This window comes from Arvicanthis niloticus, chromosome 12, assembly GCF_011762505.2.
Source record: "Arvicanthis niloticus isolate mArvNil1 chromosome 12, mArvNil1.pat.X, whole genome shotgun sequence".
NCBI lineage: Eukaryota > Metazoa > Chordata > Mammalia > Rodentia > Muridae > Arvicanthis > Arvicanthis niloticus.
Genome location: NC_047669.1, coordinates 7,676,200 through 7,691,673, shown reverse-complemented (window position 1 = coordinate 7,691,673; position 15,474 = coordinate 7,676,200). Strand labels below are relative to the sequence as shown.

General features: G+C 44.4%; 1 long non-coding RNA gene across 2 annotated transcripts; it reads left to right on the top strand.

Moving 5' to 3' along the window:
* The first annotated feature begins 47 nt into the window (after window positions 1-47).
* LOC143444008 (uncharacterized) lies at window positions 48-10,899 on the top strand. Of its 2 annotated transcripts, none has more exons than XR_013113469.1 (2): window positions 48-870; window positions 7,768-10,899. It is a non-coding gene; the product is annotated as an uncharacterized LOC143444008 (long non-coding RNA). The 2 variants fall into 2 exon arrangements; XR_013113468.1 differs by lacking the exon at window positions 48-870 and adding an exon at window positions 882-1,260.
* The last annotated feature ends 4,575 nt before the right edge of the window (window positions 10,900-15,474 follow it).

The following is a 15,474-nucleotide window of genomic DNA, read 5'->3' as shown; positions in this document are numbered from 1 at the left end:
TGAGCCGGGGCGTGGCTGACGGTACTAGCTCTGCAGGAACTGGCAGTACTTGGTAATGCACGCGCCGTGGAAGGGTGAGATCCCGCCATAGTCAAACTCAGTCAGCGAGTGCTGTTGGGTTGGACAAGCTAAGATGGCAGAGAGCTGAGTAGGCTTGCGATCTCCGGGCAGGAGCCTGCAGCTTCTCTGTTCAGAGCATAGTAACATTTGTAGTTCTCGGAGACTGGAGAGATCGCTCATCGGTTAAAAGCACTTATTGCTCTTGCAGAGGATCCAACCAGCGCTCACGTGGTGGCAAGCAACTAACCACAATTGCAATTCTAGGATGTCCGACACAGTTTCGACTGGGCACCGAATGCCTGTGGAATACATGCAAGCTGGCAAAAACACTCATCCACATAAATCTAAAAGTAAAATGTAGCTCTCTACTTGCAGTCTAGTAATCTAAGGGGATCTGGCGTCTTTGGGAAGGAAACCACTTATTGCACAAGTTTTTACTGAGCACGATTATGCGCTAGGTCGTCCCCACATCCCAACCCACCCAGTGCTGGGAATACAATCTAGAGCAACTGGCATTTCTTAAACAGTTAAATCAGACCAAGGAAGCACGCGCAACTAGTGAGTGAAAAAACTGGTGCTGGAGGTCACCTGACTCCACAGTTCCACGAGCGTTATCACAGATGAGGCTGAATCTAAGAGCAGCAGTAAACTGAGTAGGACTGGGTAGGAGCAAGCTTTTCAGGCTGGGCGCAGAAGCGGAGCAGCAGGTTTTGGGAAAAGAAGCTGTGGCCGCAGTTTATAAATCAAGCTTAAGGCGGAGGAAGCAATGGCACGCGGACTGGGCGTAATTCTGTCAAGCCAAAAATTCCAGTAAGTAATCTGTGCCCGGTCAGCACCAGAACCTCTACTAATCCCACAGCCCGCAGGTTTCGGCAACTCCCTCTTTTGCTTCCACCCACTTCCGGCAGATGTTCTCCGGCAGAGAGTAGTTACTCTGTGTTTCTAGTGTATCGCAACACTTTAGATTCCTGGAAGAATCAAGAAACCTGTCATTTATTTCTTCGCCCAGTTAATGAGGGTGCTATGGGGACAACACTTGCTTTTGAAAACAGTACAGAGAGGGAAAAGCTTAGTAAAAAAATTCAATTAAATCAATATAGTACAGGTCACATAAGGGCGTATGCTTCCAACACCGATTGAGACAGGAGGATCACAAGTGAAATCTGTAGCAAGGCCTCGAGACAACACCCGATCGAACAGGTAGGCAAATACGACCAAAATAAAATAATGTATAAACGTACATTATAATGTGAGGGACTGTTTGGTTGCGCTAAAGATCTACACGAAGAAGAAAAATTTGCACTTATGGGAACTTCTCATGCATACAGACTTTCGCCCACACAGGGCTCCCTGAAATGCTGGATGTGGAATTCCGTTGTTTGTGAAATTGGGTAACACTGCCCCCTAGAGATCAGTGTGGTGCAATGCACCTTCACCAATTCCCAGAGTATGTCATAGACTTTATGGCAAACGAAGTCTTTTTTTTTTTTTCTTTTTGAGATAGGGTCTCACTACATATCCCTGACTGCCTTGGTACTACTCACTGTATATACCAGGCCGGTCTCCAACTCACAGAGACCCACCCGACTCTGCCTCTCGAGTGCTGGGACTAAAGACACAGGTCACCATGCCCAGCCTAAGTCATTTTTATCTGGAGGTTTTCTGGAGTAGGACCAGCCACATCTATGGTATATGTGGAGGTCAGAGGATTTGTGGTGTAGGATTTTTTTTTCTATTCTGATATTTAAACTCAAAGACAAGTAGAGCTTCTTGAAGAGATGAGAACACATAGAGACAAGGTTCCTGAGACAGCATTGTCCAGAGAAAGAAATGATGACCCAGTAAGCCAGCCCAGGGTCTCCAGCCCACAGGGGTCAGGAGTTACAGGTGTAGTGTGAATTTGCCCCTGGCTTGCTGGTTATCCAATTGCCCCCAAGGAATGTGTGTTCTGTGGGAGGGACGGACATAGACTGTCCTTCAGTACTGTCCCAGTTTTATCTTTGAACATCCTGAGTCCTGGACTGAGGAAATCCTGAGTCCCTGGTACACTGGAGTGTTTTGGTGGCCACCAGGCCTCAGTAATTTGGTGTGGGAACTCCCTCCTACACACATAATTAGTAGAAATGGCCAGCCCTTCCCAATGCCTGCACAATATGTAGGTCACAGGAGAGCAACACTATGATGATGCTTACTGGGAAATGTCTGTGATAGAAGAAAAAAAGCCTAAATATAGCCAGAGAGAAAGTATGTAGGAGGAGCTAATGTGGGAGGAGTAAGAAGAGGAAGAGGAGGAGCTAGGGAGAGCAGAGATGTAGGAACGATGTCGAACCATGCAGGTATGGAGAGCAGTTTCAGGTAACAACTTTTATTTAGGTTAGCTAGTTGGGAAACAACTCTCTTTGTGTAGGCATATTGTTATTGAGCATTACCAAACATAAAGCCTTTGATTAATCTTAAAAAAAATCTCTGTTGTAGTAATTATTTAAAAATGGTTGCCGGTCATGCTGGCTATCTGAGCTGTGGCAGCTCTGCCTAGCTCAGCCACCATGTTCTGTGGCCGCATCTAGAAACAGCCAGCCAGAAACACCAGCCCTGCCACCCATGAGATGCCAGCTCTGCCAATCTTCCATGCTGTCTCTGCAAGGCTGGGCAATGCCCAGACCATCCCGCCATCCATGCTGGCCCAGTAAGAAAATGAGACTCTAATGCCTAAATATTAATCAAAGGCTTTATATATTTAGTAATGCTCAATAACAATATGCCCATACAAAGAGAGTTGTTTCCCAATTAGCTAACCTAAATAAAAGTTGTTACCTGAAACTGTTCTCCATACCTGCATGGCTCTCCATCCTCCTACATCTCTGCTCTCCCTCGCTCCTCCTCTTCCTTTTCCTCTCCTTACTCCTTCCACCTTAGCTCCTCTTACAAAAGTATGTTATCTAAAGAGAACAAAACTTAGATTATCCTCACTAAAGCCAAGGTGGAAGCCAGCAGGTAACATAAAGATACAGGTCTGAGAGGTAAGAGCTCCTTTAGGTCAAGAGGACAGAATGAATTTCTATGCTGGGTGGAGACCTAACATTCTAGTTCAATAACTTGGCCAAGGAACCACCCCTGGAAAATTGGAGCTTTCCTTAAGCCACACTAAAGAGATACGTCAGATAATTTTCCCCTTGATGAGATATTGTGCCTTTTCTTTCTCTGATTCTTGGCCCCAATTTAGTCCCCCAATTTAGTCCTTACAAGTCAAGCAGCCATGAAGAAAGGCTCTTTTTATTTTTTCTGACTTTTTCAGATACTGGCCAAAAACTAAAGAGACTTCTCTGGTACTCTTTCTCTGTTACTTTGCTCTCTCTCTCTCTCTCTCTCTCTCTCTCTCTCTCTCTCTCTCTCTCTCTCTCTCTCTCCCTTTCTGAAGCCTTCCTCACACCCACTAGGCTGTCTGTTCACTGTGGATCTGACCTTCATACAGGCTCTATGGCTTTTCTCCTCACCCCTACATTCCTCCAGCAGGCATTTAATGGGCTTTACAGCTTGTCCGCCCTGGGGTTTTTCTTCTAAACTCTAATTAAATTGTCCTTGAGCTTCTGCTTGAGTCCATTCTTGTTGGTAAAAGTGCCATCAAGACCTAATGACCTGAGATTAATTCCTGGCTGACGTGGAGGAAGAAGAGAACTGACTCCTACAAGTTGTCCTCTGACCTTCAGAAGTAAACATATACATTCAAAAGATAAATAAATGAATAAGTAAGTTGTTGGGGTGTGGTCTGTTCCTATGTATTGTAATGCTAAATACTGGCCCCCAGGGTCTGGTTGCCCCCAGGGATGAGGACATCCTCAAGTAAACCAAGTAATGCTATGTAACCTTGCTCCTTAATTTAAAACTATTGGTTGAATAAAGATGCCTACAGCCTATGGCTGGGCAGAGTTTTGGTCCAGGGCTTGGGGTCTGAGACTGGACCACGAGGGAGAAGCAGGAGAAGGAGGAGAGAGGAGAAGATACCGTGGGGTGGTTGATAGGTAATTTCTCTGCCAGTGAAATGACCTGATTCAAGCCAGATCATATATTATATATTAAAGGCAGGTGCGGGAACCAGCTCTGGATGGGATCCCACAAAATCTCAGGCTTGGCAGAGGACAGGGTGCGAACAGCCGTTGTCTCTGCCACTGCCCTTGCCCACAGGTGGTTCAGGGTAGAGTGTCAGCAGGGAAGGTCTGCTGCTGCCTCTGTCACCATCTCTACAGTAGAGAGAGGAGAACCCTGAAGGTGCTTCGGGAAAGCCAGCATCTTCTGAAGTGTTACAGCTCTTTGCTAAGCCGGGAGGTGCTGGCTAGGTAGTTGGGGGGAAAGAGAGTGGATCTCTTGCCCAGTGTAAAGAGCTATCGCTGAGTCGGTGAGGGGCCCCGGCTAGCTGGCGAAGAGGGGAGGATCCACGACAGAAGCTCTCCGGACAACATGGATGATTCTTGTGCGCCCTTTACTTCTCAATTAAGCTCAATATATACAGTTTGGGGTGGGTGAAGGTTTTAGCAGCAGGTGATCCCATTGGCTTGGTCTGAGATTTTGGGGGATGCCTCATATGCATCATAGCCTGGGGTACTATTCCTACTGACCCGATGGCCATAAACCTCTTTCTGTGGGAGGGGCTGTGAAGGGCGGAAGCTGAGAGAGCCAGGGGCCCAGGAACAGAGCTGAACATCTTGCGTCCCAAAGGGTCTCCAGGGTTCAAAAGCTCGTTTGACCAGGCACCTGGTTGTCTCTCATAGCTCAGCGCCCCACAGGCAGGTTTATTGGGAAGCTGTGTACCCTTCCCCCAGCCGTGAGCAGGCCTGAGAGACCTGGCTTACCACAATAGACCAAGTGATAGGATCTAGGTGGAGTTACCCACCTTAGCTGCACAGAACACAGAAGCAGAACTGCTCCTGGGCTTGCCTTGAGATATCTCCAGCCTGACCTAGAACAGATTATGGATTATCCCTCCCATCTTTGGCTGAACCCAGGAGGGGTTGTGGGTTGGGTCTTCCCCTTTAAATTGAGAGCTCAATATTAAAGCTTGGAGCCTTGATCAGAGAACTTTGTCTTGGCTTCATCTCTTCTAGCCCTCCATCCCCTTTCATTCCCAGCCCCCCTTTCAGGTGAACCCAGTTGATTTGTGGCTGCAAGTGTAGAGTGAAAAATTATAAAGGCCAAAACCCTGCTCTTGGAGCTAAAGAGCTTGTTGTTTTAACCGCTGGCTCTTCCCCTAATAAACCTCTGCTGATTGCATCCAGGTATGGTTTCTTGTGATTTTTGGGTGGCCGCAATGTCCTAAGACTTGAGGAAGGGTCTCCAGAGTTTGGAGCTCTTCATTTGGGGGCTAGTCCGGGATATGCGACCACCTTAATCCAAGAACCACGCTGGGAGGTATAGGGACACCGTGGTTTTTCTGTCTGGTTGTTGTGTGACCTTTTGTATAAATTGCCTGGTTTTTCATGTACTGGTTTCTGGTTTTTCATGTGCAGGGGTTGCCTAAATCGTCTGATGTCTCGTGTGCTGTTTTGTCTAGGTTTGTTTAAGTTGTTTGGTTAAGTTGTTTGTGCCCGTCTGTCTGAATTATTTGGTTTCTGAAAAGTGCACTTCGGTTTGGACTGGCAGCTGTTTCTGTCTCGTGAGGGGCAGTAAACCGTTTTTGTTTCGAGAAGAGACAAATGAGTGATTAGCAGACGTGCTGGAGAGTCACTAGCTGCTGCACCCCCAGAGACATTTGGGGGTTCAGCTAGGTGCCGGGGAGGACGTGGAATCCCTCTAGGCTGGCACAGGTTTGCATCTAGGTGCCGGAGAGGACGTGGAATCCCTCTTGGCTGGCACAGGTTTGCATCTAGGTGCCGGAGAGGATGTGGAATCCCTCTTGGCTGGCACTGGCGATTGAGACGGGTTTTTTGTTAGTCTTTTTGTGTGTTAGCAATGAAACTAGAGAGAAAAGGTCAGAAATGGCCACCGTGGTTGTTATGCTCTCATGGCAGTATGTCTATTTTTGGGTTGTTCATTGCTGGCGTGTTAGAAATCTGGTAGACTTGGTCCAGCATAGGCTGACCAAGTTGTCTGAATCTGTTAAATCTGAATCTGTGAAGACTGACCGCGTTGTCTGGTTATTGGAGTCTTACTTGGAAGGCGAGAGGCCTTCCAGAAGGTCAGGAGATCTGACCGTTGGATTTCAAGGGGAAGGCGAGAGGCCTTCCAGAAGGTCAGGGGATCTGACCGTCAGGTTTCAAGAGGCTGAGCGCTCCTACTTGGGGGAGAAGACATGGAATCCTTCTCCATCTGGGGTTGTGACCAAATGTGGTTAAGTGTTATTTGTGCCACCCGTGGCAGGGGTGAGCTGTGTTTTATGTACCACCCGTGAGAGGGGTGAGCTATTTGTGTTGTTGTTTTTATATGTGTGTGTCTTTTCTTGGCAAATCATCTGTGTGTTAGCTGTTAATCTACTGTGTTAAACATCTTGAGTTAAAAATAGGTAACATGATTGCCGGCAGAGAGAGGAATGAAGCCGCTGGTACAAGAATACAGCTGCAGAAAGGCGGGCAGGTCCTTTAATAAGGGGCAGCTACCTCGGTTCGTGCTCGAGGTTCGTGTTTTTACAGCCCACCTACCGCATGTAGGGTATGCTCCAGGTAACAGCACATGGAGGGTGCCCTTGCCCAGCCCGCACTTGGCGGGCGACAACTCGTGGTTCCCCAGCACAGCAACAGCGTGCGACAGCCACCTAATTTGGTGTGCAGCTGTACTGGGTACCTTGAGGTCACTGCTGTAACAAATTGGCGGTTTTCCACCTGCTGCCTATGAAGATAGATGAAAACCCAGGTGATAAAAAACAAAACAAAACCTGGCAGTGGAGCCAGGGCAGCTAGACAGCCACAGCAAGATTGTTCACCTGAGAGTTAATTATTTTTTTAAAAAGAGAAAAGAACTGGTTAAAACTGCTTACTTAATTTAGTTTAAAACTTACTTGTGAGACAGTCTTGATTTACACAAGAAAAACTGTGTAAATCGCCCTGCTCTGTGGCCAGGAGAAGGGCACCAGCAGAAAAAGAAAGTTGATAATGATTTTTCCCAGTTTAATAAGTAAAGGAGTGCTTTTTTTTTTTTTTTTTTTTCTAAAATTACAGCTTAAAAGTTACAGGCTGTCCTGAGTCAGAAAAATATATATAGGCTTCAGTTTTGATAGATTTTCTAGCCATTACTGTTTGGGACAATTTCATTATTTTTATGAGATTTTCATTAAGATTTGGTTCAAAGATGAGAGTTCTGACAAGATAAAATTGAAGAAGTGGTGAAGATGGTGAAGACTTGTGCTCTTATGTTAGACATAAAAATGTTTACTTTATTGTTCTTGTTGTATATCACTTCTAAAATAATATTCTAATCAGAAGTAACTCTTTAAAAGGTTTTTATAGAACTATGACCAAAGTTTCTATTTTGTCAAAAGTTAAATTTAAATAAGTGTCATCTTAACAGTCCTTGCTGTGAAATACTGTGGATAAGGCTCTTCATTCTGATTTGGTTTCCTTCTTGGAGCTTCAGAGGTGAGCTCACATTACACCTGTGGACAAGGTACTGTTTGTAGACTGAACTAATTGTAGTCTCTAGTGTGATATAAACAATAGTCATGCAGCCTCACAGATACACTAGTCTGTACAGAGTTCTAAGAGACTATTTACTGCTTTACAGGTGATCAAAAACAATAAATAAGATAAGAGCCTCTCTTTCACAAGATCCTTGAAGGTTCTGGTCTTCAGAAGTGGAGAACAAGAGGGGACACCGGAAAAAGAATGTTCCCTCAGACATGGAGATATTGGGGACCCCATCAATTGATCAGACCGTGGTCAGCAGCGGGTTGATTCGGACCAGATGTGACTGAGACCTTCATGTGACAGAAGGTAAGGGACACCCAAAGGCCCACGCCAGATCCCGCTGATAGATCTTGAGAGAGAGAGTTACATGAGACCTCACTATTTTCATCAAGGTTTAGTAAGTCTGGAGAAGAAGGAACAGACAAGATAAAAAATTTAGTGTAAGTTGCTAAGTAAGTCTAGAAGAGAGAAATAGAAATGATAGACTAGAAGATAAAAGGTCTAGTGTAAAGTTGCTGAGACTAGAAAGAAAAAGGTGACAGGGAAAAAATTTTCAGAAAGCAGAGAAGAGGGGCTCCAATCAAAGGGAGATAAACCTTTTAAAATAAAGACCAGTGTGCACATTGCAAGTAAAGGAGCCAGCTTTGGGGTCCAAGAGGGCCCTAACAAATAGAAGCCAGGGCCAGGAAATCCCAGGCCTTGAAAAACACCCCAAATGTCGAAGATATTAACTCAGTGTAAAGACAGAGATTAAGATAGACAGGGTCCTCCTCCAGGCCAATGGGCCAAAATATATTTATGGACTACCCAAAATATGGTGGACTGAGAGATGGGCTGGGTATCCCATTCATTTATGGTCATCCTAGACTGTTCCTACCCTCTGTTGGGTTAAGACTTACTCCCCAAGATGGTGGCCCAGACGGGATACAACTAACTGACAAGAACTCATGGATAGAAGAAAGGTTTCTCCTACTAACTCCAGCCGGGAGCCGAGGTAACCTGCTTTACAGACAGGAGCAGTTTTCTCCATGCTGGTCAGAGACAAGCCAGCGCTACTATGGTGGACACATGCCATCTGGACTGACTCCCCACCCCTGAGATCATCGGTGCAGAGAACAACCTTGGAACTTGGGGCTGACAAGAAAGCCAACATCTGCATGGACAACAGGTATGCTTTTGCCACAGCCCATGTCTGCAGGACTATATACCAAGAAAGGAATCCCTGATGAAGCCAGGAACTGTGAGTACTCGTTGCCCAGGACACCAAAAAGGGAGGAGACTCAGTGGCCTGAGGCAATAACTGGACAAATCAAGTGTCTTGATATGGGAGCCTGTTCCAGTTGTGGGCCTAAGAGATGGCCTCACTTAAAGCACAGAATAAGAGAAAGAACTCAGATTGCTAGCCATCCTGCCAGATACTATCTAGAGAAAAAGTGCACACAAGAAGGGAGAACTATACTCCCCAGAAAGCAAAGGATTTACCAGGCTAAATACACAGATGGACTCAAGATATGAGTGCAACCAAGCAGCCAAGAGACTTAAAGCGTATAAGGGACCTTAGGTTTTGAGCCAGAGAAATAATAAGACTTAGAGTAAATAAGAAATACCTAGGAGAAAACAGCCTAGAATAGGGACCTTCCCGAGGTTTCAAGTGTCCTAGGTAGTTAGATCAGAGAGCAGTTTTAAGGTAAGTCAGGAATTGTCAGAGATATTAGAAGATCCACTGTTTATACTGTCTCCAAAGCTCAGGACAGGTAGAGAGAATATACAGAAGCCTAAAATTAAACTACCCTTGGGAACTGGCGCTGGCTAGAGTGTCCCTTGTCCTTGTTCCACACCCAGAATGTCCCTTTTGTGTGAGAAATGATTTTTCAGGCTACTAAGAGACTTCCTGGTGCTGCTGACCATCCAACCTCCTTGAAATCCACCAACATGTGTGCCTGAACATCCAGATGCCAGAGCAACCTCCTGCTGTTTAGCTCAAGGTCGTCTGCTATTCTACAAGGCTAAAGAACTGCAGGCCTTGACTCCTGAGACATCCCACCCTAGAGGCACAGGGGTAATGCTGCCTTAGAGGGTAGGGCTTAGGGTGTACACACCCAAGGTTAAATGACAGCTTGTGATTACAAGATTGAAGTTGAAATGTGAATCTAGAGTTATATAGATTTGTTCCTTTTGCAATTTCTCTTTATTATATATGTGATTTTATGTATATGTAGACAGCTATGTGCCACAAATGTGGAAAAGTCAGAAGACAACTTTGAAAGTGTGTTTCAAAGAAAAGGAAATGTTTTGAAACCCCTAGTCAATAGAATAGAGCCCAAGAACCCCTGCTAACAGATACTTAGTGCCTAAAATTGATAAATGGTAGACTTACAGCTCCGGGCTAACACCATGTGTTTCCACTGCTATCTTTGATGAGAACAAAGATTATTGTGTACTTGTCCAGCTAGATCCCGCAAGTACTCTTGAACTGAGTTTGAGATACACCCTAGATGATTCTGCAGAGAGCCTATTTTCCTTGACTCTAGCTGTTACATTGTGACTAGGAGTGGTCATAGGTATAGAGACAGGTGTGGCTACATTGATACAGACACCTCATTATTTTTATCAGCTGAGAGCTGCCACTGATGTAGATTTGAGAGCCCTAGAACAGTCAGTAACAAAGTTAAGTTGTTACTAGACTTGCTGTTTCTTAAAGGAGAAAGTCTGTGTGCTGCTCTAAGAAAAAATGTTACTATTATGTAGACCATTCAAGAGTGACCAGAGAGTAAATTCAGAGAAAGGTTAGACCAGAGACAAGATAGAGAGGCACAGCAACGTTGATTCGAGAGTTGGTTCAATCCTCCCTTGCTGGACCCCTTGTGATTTTACTTTTGCTTTTAACCATAGGCCCCTACATTTTAAATAGATTAGTAACTTTTGTTAGAGAAAGGATAAATGCTGTTCAGCTTTTTGTGTTGCGCCACCAATATAGGACTTTGGATCAAGAAAATGGTAATTATGATGACACTGGGGTTTAAACTTTTCTAAAGATCCTAATCAGAAGAAGTGGGGTGAGAATAAACTTATTAATAATTGAGTTTTTATGATTAAAAACAACCAAATTGAAAGAAGTGGGGATGTAGAGTGAAAAATTATAAAGGCCAAAACCCTGCTCTTGGAGCTAAAGAGCTTGTCGTTTTGACCGCTGGCTTTTCCCCTAATAAACCTCTGCTGATTGCATCCAGGTATGGTTTCTTGTGATTTTTGGGTGACTGCAATGTCCTAAGACTTGAGGAAGGGTCTCTGGAGTTTGGAGCTCTTCACAAGCAGATACAAAGCTGCTCTTGGGTGAGTTCACTGGTCCCAAGGACTGAAACCAGGGGAGTTGAAAGGGCCATGGGGGGAGAAGAGAGAGAAAGAGTGTGCTGGAAGAGAGAGAAAAGAAGAAGGAGAGAGTAGGGGAGACCAAATTGTCTGAATTATATAAGAAAAGGCTTCTAGAGGAAGGGCAGCCCAGACCCTGGGCTGGAAAGTTCAAGGTTGGAGACAGGGCGTACCAGGTAGGGACTGAGGGATGCTGGGAGAACCTGGAGGCCAGGCCTGCTTGATATGTAAAATATGCACCTCAAGCCCTTGCCCCAGGGTCCAAAACCAAACACAGATGAATCATGAAAACATGGCCATGAGGCCATCTTGGTCTGCATAGTGAGTTCCAGGCCAGTCAGAGTTATATAGGTTGGAGAAAGGAGTTACATGGATTGGAGAAAGGAGCTGAGGTAAACACCATTGTGTAAACCTATTTCATGAAACTGTAGCAAAAAAGTTCCCAAGTGTAGAGAAATACACAGATATTCAAACATAAGAGACATTAGAACTCCAATCAAATAAGACCAGAGCACACAACACACCATATTCAAGATGTCCAGAATACAAAGCTAAGAAATAATACTAAAGTTGTAAGGGAAGATGCTGACTCACTTAAAAATGCAGAAGTATCAGAGTAAGGTCTTTTGTCAGAACCCTCAAACCAGGAAATCATGGAATGCTTTATTTTTAGCTCCCAAAGCAGCTAAATGCCAATCAAGAGTGGTATATCAAAGCTGCCTTGCAGCCCGGCCGTGGTGGCCCATGCCTTTAATCCCAGCACTTGGGAGGCAGAGGCAGGTGGATTTCTGAGTTCGAGGCCAGCCTGGTCTACTGAGTGAGTTCCAGGACAGCCAGGGCTATACAGAGAAACCCTGTCTCCAAAAGCCAAAAAAAAAAAAAAAAAAAAAAAAAGATAAGGTGTAGGAAGCCGCTGTTAGCGGTGATATAATTCGCCATTCCAAGATGGTGAGGGCATCTTGTCCTCCCAGTAGTAAACAATTAACTGCGCAGGTGCAAAGGCAGAAAGCGCGCCAAAGTCACTGGCCAATCCCGAGGCGTAATATTGGGTGATGAGTGAACAGCCAATCAGAAGTGAACACGTCACTCTAGGATGTATTTAAGCTGTGACTCTTCCTGTCTTTGGCCCTTCCGAGGTCTTTCCGCTTCTGCTGTTACAAGTAAAGCCTCATTTGTAGTAATACCCGATCACTGCCTTTGTGTCCTTTTTCGCGGGCGAAGGGGACACGAGAGGCGCGCGAACAACTGGTGCCGAAATCCGGGAGTTTCAAGGCGACGCAGAGGCCCCCAAGTTTTGGGGTGGGTTAAAAGACTACAGGTACACCTCTGGAAGGTATGCCTGGGCTGGAAGCTTTCGTTGTGGGTAGATATTCACCCATTGCTTCCGCTGCAGTAGTTGGCCTCTTGCTTGTGTTTTCGCTGCTAGCTTATTTGTGTTGTGAGGATTCAGCCGGCAGCACAGCTATTAGGGCAAGTCAAGAGGTTTCAAGAGAGGTCCGCTCCAGGCTATCAGAACCAGAGCGTGTTAGCCGGCATCAGGCCAAAGGGCCTGGGGATCAGGCCAAAGGGCCTGGGGATCAGGCCAGAAAGCCTGGGGAGACAGAGTACTCAAAAGGAACAAGGGCTACTGCAGAGCTCGTTAAGCTTAAGGATCCTTCACCGGTGGGTGGAGAGAGAGTGGAGGACAAAAGGACCCTCCTTTATGGCAGAATCTTTGGGGAACCAGAGCAAACAATGCCAGTGATAGAACAGATGATCTTTGAAAATGCCACAGCTGAATGCGGTTTGGGAGACACCCTTACTAACGTAGGACTAGTGGCAGCTAATTTACAGAGGGCTGCTGTCCTTCTCCAAGGTCAGGGACGAGATAGGCCCGAGCCATGGCCAGGAAGGGAGATGTTTGTGCTTATTCCACAAGTGAAAACAATTCTATTTGGTTCCCTACGTGGCTGGTACAGATTGTGAAGAAGGAAGCCAGATTGTAAGATGACGACCCTGATTCTCCTGACACTGATGTTCGATTTGGCGATAAGTATACCACTATGGGCCATAGTTAGATCTTGGCCTGTTCCCATGCCAGTACATTCAAATGCTGCGGCGCTGCCATTGTTTACAGCTATTGAGTGTTACTTGGTTGCCTGTCCTCAGGGCACACCGGCCAGCAGCCTGAGTTATACAATGCTACAAGTTTTCCATTAAATTTTACACTTTGTTTTGTGGCAGCAAAACTTTATAGCATAAAGGTAATCTACTTGGTGTTGATTTGAGAAAAAATAGATTGCTTACATCGTTAAAGATTGGTTTTTTGATTTGCCTATGTTTATAGAGAAAAGATACAACACATGTCTTTTAAGGTTTACAGTTTAAATTTAAGGTTTAAAGTTAAGGTCAAAATCACACAGTTCAGGACTAGCCAAGCCTCAGAGAACAGGCCAGAGGGAGGTTACATTTACATTTGAATTGAGACAAACCAGACTGAGGTGCAGAAGCTCAGGTGCTAAAAGCTCCTTTTGTCCTGGGTCTTTACAACCGGGTCCTAGAAATGTGCTTACGGGAATTTGTCTCTTGTCTTCATTGTTTCTTGTGAGAAGAGGGATAAATCTAAGACCCAAAGACTTTACAACAGTCTGTGGGCTAAAAGTTATAATTATACTGCAGAAATTAAAATTATGTCTACTTCCCTCCATGAGTATAACTGTACCTGCTGATAAAATACTGTTCAAATTGTTTTAATTTCTTTATATTCAAAGTTGCTAAAAATGAGATACTTTGGATTCCTCTAATATATGTAACAATTATTAGAGAATAAGGTTGGCTTTTATCCGATATCCTCATTGGACTAAAAAAGATTGGTTATTAAATTAATCCAAAATAAAGTTCAAATTTAAGATTTATACAGCCTAACTTGCCTACTCCAGCTGCCATTTCAGTAAATGCTTATATAAAAGATGTTTTATACCTTCCGTTTACGTTTCTGGTAAAGGTGAGAGATTTACAGGCAGTAAATTTATTCATAATTTTTAAGAGCCCATGAAGAGATATTTGTTAGAAATAATTGCTTCAGAAAATGGTTAATCGTTTTACATTTTATATATATAAATATTGTTGTTGCTTTAATACAAAAAATTAAGAGGTTAAATCTTTTAGTGTATATTTTTCATTGTGTGATACTTTATTAGTGGATTTCTCTAAAGTTTTTTCCACAAGCCTTTGCTCCAATATAATGAGCTTTAAAAATTTTTTTGGACTACTTTTTGCTCCAGAAAAGATTCAAAGACAGTGTCTTTTCAATATTTGAGACAGGTTGGGGCTGGAGAGATGGCTCAGCCGTTAAAGGCTAGACCTAATATTTTCAAAGGGATGCAAGTCCTAATTAAATCATATGTGTATTTTCTTGAGTTTATCCTGCTTCAACACAATTAAATTATGTGTTGTAGCCACTGTTTAGAAAGTTAAAAAGGGTGTATCTGTCTTTGTCTTGTTGAATGGTATATTTCATGAAGTACAAAATGTTTCAGCTACACGATCTAATATCTCTAGCCATTTGAATAACATTAAAATTAATAAGGTGTTTAGGAATGCATCTGCACAACCGGTGTCGGTGTGTGTGGACCCCCCATTTTTCTTTATGTTATCCAACTTTCAGAATAATTCTGATATCTTGGATTGTAAGAATGTTACATGCTTTTTGGCACAATGCTGGAATGGATCACTAGACCTAGACACAGTTAATCAAGTTACAGCAGCCACTGTTGTTAATCAAATCTCAGAAAAGACTTCTGAGGCTTTGACCACTCTACAGAAAGTGGATGCATATCAGGCACCCTGTTGGTCAATCAGAGAGTTGATTTGCTCCAAGCCCATGTGGAGCAGCTCACGGATGTGGTTCAAATAAGCTGCGTGTCAGCAACCCCACATCTAGGTATTACACCTCTGAGATTTGTGAATGATACATTTATTCAAAGCCATAATCTTTCTGCTTATTTAAAAGGGAATTGAACTGGGGAGTTGAACCAGGTGCAGCAGCAATTGCAGATCCAGATCTTGAGCCTTGATGGAGCGTGGATGGACCCTGTTACCCTTGGCGATTTTACTTCTTGAATTTCTTCTGCCTTTCCTTCTTTCTTAAAGGGTGGGGATAGGCCTGTTTGGTGAAGCCCTATGTTGTGGATTGGTGTTCATGATGGTTGGTCTGTAAGCTCAGAGCCCAACAAAACCATGACAAGGCCGCTATCGCCTAAGCACTCGCAGTCTTGGAGCAAGGATCTCCCCCTGAAATTTGGCTATCTAGGCTGAGAAAGTAGCCGATGACTGAGACCCTCAATCGATGCACCCCAAGGGTTCAGCCCATTGCACTGGGTCGATGAGAGGTCTAAGTCCAGCCATCCCTTGCCTAAATAACTGTGGTACCTGAATAGTAGGTTGACAGCCCTTG